At 42.1% G+C, this 7,650-nt stretch overlaps 1 long non-coding RNA gene across 1 annotated transcript in view; it reads left to right on the top strand.

The window, feature by feature from the left end:
- Positions 1–7,650, top strand: part of LOC107663061 (uncharacterized) — a 19,328-nt gene that overhangs the window by 3,021 nt on the left and 8,657 nt on the right. Inside the window, exon 2 of the long non-coding RNA XR_001631281.1 lies at positions 3,700–3,702. This is a non-coding gene — a long non-coding RNA (uncharacterized LOC107663061). The remainder of the gene's footprint in view (positions 1–3,699; positions 3,703–7,650) is intronic.

Raw genomic sequence — 7,650 nt, forward strand, 5'->3', positions numbered from 1 at the left:
ACGCAAATCTAAAATGGGACGCAACCCTCCATCCTTCTTCGGAACTATGAAGTACCGGCTGTAGAACCCGGACTCTCCTTCGCGAGGAGGGACCACCTCGATGGCCTCCTTCCTCAAAAGAGTATCTACTTCTTGTTCCATTACCAGAGCCTGCTCGGGGCCCACCAGCGTGGGAGTAATCCCGTTGAAACGAGGTGGAGGAGACCCAAACTGGATTCTGTAGCCTCTCTCTACAGTGTGCAGGACCCACTGAGACACATTTGGCAGTAGTTTCCACACTGCCTACTAAGGGAATCAGTCTCTCGAGACTGACCTCTGGTGTAATGAGAGCAGCTAGCTCGGTGCCCTGTAACGGCAGACCGGCAGGGGACAACCGAACCAGCTGCTCTATAGACCTCCGCGAAGGTGGCGAGCCTCTTAGCACCGCTACGTTCCCGGGCGGTGACTGAGAGTGGCGCTCGCGGGATACAGCTGCGCACTGTAACTCCGGCAGGGTTAACCGATCTCCTGAGGGCACTGAGGCGAGACGGGCAGGGGTGAAAACCCGGTGAAACCCGCTCCACCCCAGAGGGGTCTGCCCTCATGAGTCCCACCACATCAACCTCCTCAGAGGAAGACAGGCGGAGCGTCGAGCCCGTTCCCCGGGGGTAAGTAACCGCAGAGCGGGCTTCCGATCCCAGAGAATGGGCGCTGGATCTGGGGGGTGAGGAAGAAGATAGGGACTCGCCCGTCTCCATTCCCTCCACCAGTTCCATCTGCGAACCCCATGAGCGTAATCGCCGCTCCGCCTCGACGGAAGCGGGACCAGTGCCGCGGGGAACGCTAGAGAAGGCTCCCTCCACAAAGAGAGCCTTCTGGGAGCGGAGAACATGCAACGAGAGACATGCTCCGCTCCCAGGCAGACAACGCACAAACTGTGTGTATCCCCACCCGTAATATAACATGAGCAGGGAGGAACACACAGCCTGAAACGCTGCCTGCCCTCGCCCTTGGTTATGTGCTTCTTTTTATCTTGTGCTTCTGACATTATGGACAAACAACATCAAATAAGACTCACAAATGGATATCAGACTGACAAACACACAGAGCGCTTGCTGAATGACAGAAAGCTGACGCCGGTTTCACCGCACCTGCTTTTATAGCTTCCTGGTCATTACGTCACCCGCCTGTGATGTCTCGCCCATCTATTGGACTGATTACACACAGGGTTCAGAGCCGGTCATGCTGAAGGGCGTTCCCAAAGCGTCCTCCGATGCAGCTCGAGTTCCTGAAGAGGAACTTAATGTTTTCAATATCTGAAAAAAAAACGTAAAATTAGCTACTGATTTAACCAAAGTTAAATTCAATTCAATTCAAGCGCTATAGCGCTTTTCACGATACAAATCGTTGCAAAGCAACTTTACAGCAAAGGCGCTCGCGGGATACAGCTGCGCACTGTAACTCCGGCAGGGTTAACCGATCTCCTGAGGGCACTGAGGCGAGACGGGCAGGGGTGAAAACCCGGTGAAACCCGCTCCACCCCAGAGGGGTCTGCCCTCATGAGTCCCACCACATCAACCTCCTCAGAGGAAGACAGGCGGAGCGTCGAGCCCGTTCCCCGGGGGTAAGTAACCGCAGAGCGGGCTTCCGATCCCAGAGAATGGGCGCTGGATCTGGGGGGTGAGGAAGAAGATAGGGACTCGCCCGTCTCCATTCCCTCCACCAGTTCCATCTGCGAACCCCATGAGCGTAATCGCCGCTCCGCCTCGACGGAAGCGGGACCAGTGCCGCGGGGAACGCTAGAGAAGGCTCCCTCCACAAAGAGAGCCTTCTGGGAGCGGAGAACATGCAACGAGAGACATGCTCCGCTCCCAGGCAGACAACGCACAAACTGTGTGTATCCCCACCCGTAATATAACATGAGCAGGGAGGAACACACAGCCTGAAACGCTGCCTGCCCTCGCCCTTGGTTATGTGCTTCTTTTTATCTTGTGCTTCTGACATTATGGACAAACAACATCAAATAAGACTCACAAATGGATATCAGACTGACAAACACACAGAGCGCTTGCTGAATGACAGAAAGCTGACGCCGGTTTCACCGCACCTGCTTTTATAGCTTCCTGGTCATTACGTCACCCGCCTGTGATGTCTCGCCCATCTATTGGACTGATTACACACAGGGTTCAGAGCCGGTCATGCTGAAGGGCGTTCCCAAAGCGTCCTCCGATGCAGCTCGAGTTCCTGAAGAGGAACTTAATGTTTTCAATATCTGAAAAAAAAACGTAAAATTAGCTACTGATTTAACCAAAGTTAAATTCAATTCAATTCAAGCGCTATAGCGCTTTTCACGATACAAATCGTTGCAAAGCAACTTTACAGCAAATTAAGTTTCTACAATAGGACCTGGCTCGCGTCTTCCACTGCGGGTGCACCCAGGGTCCCTGGTGTCCCGGCGCCGGAGTGAAGGACATCTGGGAAGATTGCGTCCTGGGTGCACCGGGCCTGTGCAGAGAAACACACGGAGTACAGGAGGTGGGAAAGTTAGCAGCGCGCTGTATACTTACCCCGGACTTGTGAGTGTCAGCCCGGGATGTTATATTCCTTATTAGAGAAAAATGGTATCTGTGAGGACCGTATCATAGTACTGAAGTATTAGCAATGTAAGCGAGATTAGCGGCAACCACGCTGGCGATATGCTAATAGCGGACTCGGGAAATCAAATTAGAACTAGTGATAACAAGGCGCTCTGATTGTTTTTGTTGTAGAATACGATAGGGGATATATTCACATGTTATAGAAACGAAAATGATGGTGTATAAAATTATTTTAAGATAAAAAAATAGACGATAAAGAATTAACTTGACGGAGCTCAAACTCAAAACACACGGCAGCAACAAACAGGAATTGATGTCTGTAAAAGTAGGCTAATGTACTGTTTTCCTTTTATTCAAATATTAGCCTCTACCGTATTTTATTTCATTTTATTTAATTTTACTCCATTTAATTTCATTCTAGTGCAATTCAGAAAGACTGAATTTTCCGATATCTGAACTTTTATGAAGGTTGTGACTCTTCCTGTACTGAATTTATCAGATTTTGAAATCAGTGCTTAATCTCTTGTTTTGTCAAATAAGCACAACAGAGACATAATATTTACTTTATTTTATTCATTTTTTATCTGTATTTACTCCCATTGATCGCTGTCCTTCTGAGAGACAGCCGTCAGAATAAAGCCCCTAAAAGATATTTTTTGTATCCGGTGCTGCTTCTTTAGAATCCATAGGCCACACTTAGATAATTTAGAATTTATTAAATCACTGACCACAACCCTTTATCTATTATTCTTCTAACTGTTTTTCTTTTTAGCTAATTGGCACATTCTTTGACCTTTAGGTTTGTTTGATTTCATTTGCTAGGTGTTGCAACTGTCAAATTAATCTAGATAAACCATTTTTTGTCACAACTTCACTCGGAGCGGGGAGACGAGGAAACGCGGGAATTGCTTCAAGTCACAGTCTTTAATCAAACAAACAAACGGAATACCACTATGGAACTCAGGAGGACATTCAATGCCGAACATAAGACACTGGAAACACTGGGTTTATATAATAAGGAACTAAACGATAACCAGCTGAATCAAATAGAACAAAATGAGAACAGGAAACAGGAACACCAAATAAGGACATGTCACACACGAGGAAACTAGGTCAGGGGGAGCACGTGGAGATGGAAAACACACACAGACAGTCTAACGGGTGTGACATTTGTGAATGTTCTACAACACAAGATTCAATATTTGAAAAACAATTTACTGTGGAACTTAATGGATTCCAAATTCAGGTTTTTGAGGCAATGGAGCAAATCTGGCTCACATGAGTGAATATATGATGACACTGACTGATGAGGTTGATGGCGGCTGAAAGGAAATGTCTAGACCATTAATTAAAACTGTGTTGGATAAAATCTCTCTCCAATTATTAGTCAGTCACATCTCTTTGTCTAATCTTGTTTTATGCTTAGTTCACAAACTCATCAGATGACGATTTTGATTGTGAAGTCAGATGACAGATGTAGGGCTTATTCCAAGTTCCCACATTTGACACCAGAGGTGACAGCACATCATATTTCTCTTTTTCATGGAGGCTGTACAACAAAATTTGGCTTTCTCATTCAAAAGTGCACACATACACATTCAAAAAGTAAAGGAAAACAAATGTAAACAGATTGCAAATGTAAATGTTGTCATTATGACTTTAAAACAAGCAGTCAAAAAACATGATATACAAACAAATGCCCAAATCTTTCATTGTTGACATCTAGTATGTCCAGTCAAAACTTGCGTTTATTCTATATATTTTATTTATTTAGCACTTGTGCAAATTCATCTGTCACTTGGTAGGCTATGTGCTAGCCAAATTAGAAACCATAAACAAATGAAGAAAACTAAACATTAATTGATTTTAGTTCTGTGTTGGGTAGACACTTGTCCAAAAAAAAAAAAAATCTGGATCCTGTACTTGTTTCACTTCACAAGATGTTAATTGTTGGAATGGAGTCATGTGGATTACCTGTGAATTATTGTGATGTTTTTATCAGCTGTTTGGACTCTCATTCTGACGGCACCCATTCACTGCAGAGGATCCACTGGTGAGCAAGTGATGGAATGCTAAATTTCTCCAAATCTGTTCTGATGAAGAAACAAACTCATCTACATCTGGAATGGCCTGAGGGTGACTAAATTTTCATCAGATTTTCATTTATGGGTGATCCATTCATTCAGTACTCAACAGCTCATTAATGTTTATCTTTAATAAACAATGAGACCAGGGTGTATATTCAGATTCCATGTAGCCACTCAGTATGATTATAGAGTAACAATTACAACCAAAATTTTTGCTGAAATGGTGGACCTTTTGCTGAAAAGTTGCTTTTTGACTCATTTCAAATTTATATGTTCAATTAGCAAGTAAAATTACATTTCATCTTATTAAGGTTTCCAATTTAAGTTTCTTAAAATAGCGTGAAATCTGACATCTCACTCTGGAAAGAGTTGGAAGTCCCAGTCTATTTTCACATGTATTGAAAATCTCCAAGTTAAATCCGTGATCTGTTTGACTAAGCCTTCTTAGTGTAGAGTACTCCATAAGCCTCCATCTGCAGCTCCATGAGTAACATTTCTCCCTATCACAGCAAATTTATTAATCCACATGTCTAGCATGTTCCGTTGAGGTAAAGTATCATCTTCAAGTAAACGGTTCTTATACATACACAGCTGTCCTTAATTGCTCATACAATCCAATTCAATTCTGATTGACATTAGAACTCTGCAGAAAACATCTGGTCAGGCCTGGCATCTGAAAACAGTTTAAACATTTGATTTTCTCTAAACCTTTTCACTTTATTGAATTAAGTAACATAGATTGCGGTTGCATGCTCAGTATAGTTTTGGGAATTATGTAAAAGCTCCTAAGGAAACCTTTTGGAAAGTTAACATGCTTCCTTCATTTTTTTGAGTACTTTTTCAAATACAAGGAATAAATTCCATGTTCTTGACCCCAGTGTAGCATGCTTTTAATCAAGTGTGCCACCACAGCTGTTGATATAGAGACAATGCTAAGATTACTCATGCATGCTACTGACGATCTCACACCTTCTATGGTTAATTACATGGTTTCACTTTATTTTGATGGTCCATTTAACACACTCTGTTGACTATACTCTGATGAGAGTTAGTAGACATGTAGGTGCAACATTACTTATTGTCAACAGAATGTTCAAAAGGGACCATCAAAATAAAGTGTTACCAATTACATTAATATTTTTCATTAATTAAAGTACCATCAAGTCTTTTCACTTGCAAAATGTGCTCAAATGCAGTTAGTTCTGGTCCTCAGATCTGATTGGTCGATACAAGTGCTGGTACAGTCCAATAGCACTCATTGTTTGTATGACTCCACTTGTTTTTTTACTTTTCAGTGACTCTTTTTGTAGGTTAAATCATTAAACCAGAAGGTGGAGAGAGGTGTGTTTTTAGTCACACTAGACTTTCAGCATGCAAAATTTATTCGGACACGGCAACTGTCGTGATATCACGCTCTGCAGTGTCTTTTTAAAAACTTAAATTCAACACAACAAATGTTATAACATAATAAATCCAAAATGGAAAAACATACAATCTACTCCACTTTCCTGCAGCGCTGCAGTTTTAAATTTATGTTCGTTTAATTCAGCTACGAGGTCATGCTGTGACGTATCAATCTTCTGTTTATCACACAGTTTCATGTGATATGAATCAGCAGGTCAGAGTTCACCAAACTTGAACTTTGGAATGCAACGGAATGTGAAACAACTTTTCATGCGTATGAATGGAAGTCAATGGAATGGAAAGTGTAGTGTGTCCGGCACTTAATTGTCTTTAATAATGTATCATTCACTCAGAAGAATTGTTCAAATTCTCTGCATTCATTCAAGAACGAAACAAGTGACTGTCTTTATGACTGAGGCACTGAATCGTTCATTCAACTTGTTTGTCAAAAATGTTGATTCATTTAGAAATTATTTGTTTTTGTTGGAGAAACAAAATGCAAATCAGTGACTACCGGCACTTGAGAGTCAAAAAAACAAAAAAACATTATACAGACAAGACACATTTAATACCCTGTGGCTCCTGACGATAAATCGATGTCTTAGGCCTGGGACACAGATGATTTTCAAATCTTAACAGATATGAAGACAGTTTCAACCGATTCTCAGCCTTATAATCATCTGAACGCATGCTCTGGATGATTCGACCAGACCACGAGACCACACACTTGTTGATTGTAGGAACGATTTCACAGTGACACGAGATCTCACGGAAACTCGCGAGATCAAACGTGACTCGAGATGAAAAACAAAAGGAGGACAATCGACATGGTCAACTGGCTCTCTCACAAAAACGGAGAAAAAAAGAATATGGGTCATATGTACTTTCTCAATACTCTACTTTCATGGCATGTTTGTGGCTGCCTAGTTTCAGCTATAGATGACGTTTGCTCGCTCTCATTGGCTATTGCGAGTATCACGTCAGAGGCAGCCCGATCAAGAGTCGTAAATATTAAACATGTTTGGGATTGTTGTGGCAATTTTCTATTGCAATAAAAGTATGAGACAAAAGTCTTTTGAAGATTTATTTTCTTGCAAGAAAGGTCAACAGTCATACAGATTGGCTGCAGAGTGTGACAAAGAGTGTCATAATGCATACAACATTTATACCTTCATCAAATGCGGATGCTTTGATCTCATCCAATCACAATGCATATTGAACATATATGTCCATTTAAGGTGCCTAACTATGTCCTCCAGATGCGTTTCTAAGAAGCCAGGACATCTAAAAAGCTGACATAACATTTTCGTGTCTCACACTTGTCTTGCACTTATATTTCCTGTTATGTCTCATCTCATCTCATCACAAACTTAAAGGGGTCATCGGATGCAAAATTCACTTTTCAAGTTGTTTGAACATAAATGTATGTTGGAAGTGTGTGTACACATCCATCCTATAATTATAAAAATCCAGCCAGTGTTTTTTTTTTAAATCCCTATTTTAAAATCCCCTTTCTCAAACCAGGCTGTTCTGAGATTCCTGTCAGAATGACGTAGTTCTGTACAGGCCCCTCCCACGATAGT

Source organism: Sinocyclocheilus anshuiensis, unplaced genomic scaffold (assembly GCF_001515605.1).
Source record: "Sinocyclocheilus anshuiensis isolate Anshui unplaced genomic scaffold, SAMN03320099.WGS_v1.1 scaffold2161, whole genome shotgun sequence".
Classification (NCBI taxonomy): domain Eukaryota; kingdom Metazoa; phylum Chordata; class Actinopteri; order Cypriniformes; family Cyprinidae; genus Sinocyclocheilus; species Sinocyclocheilus anshuiensis.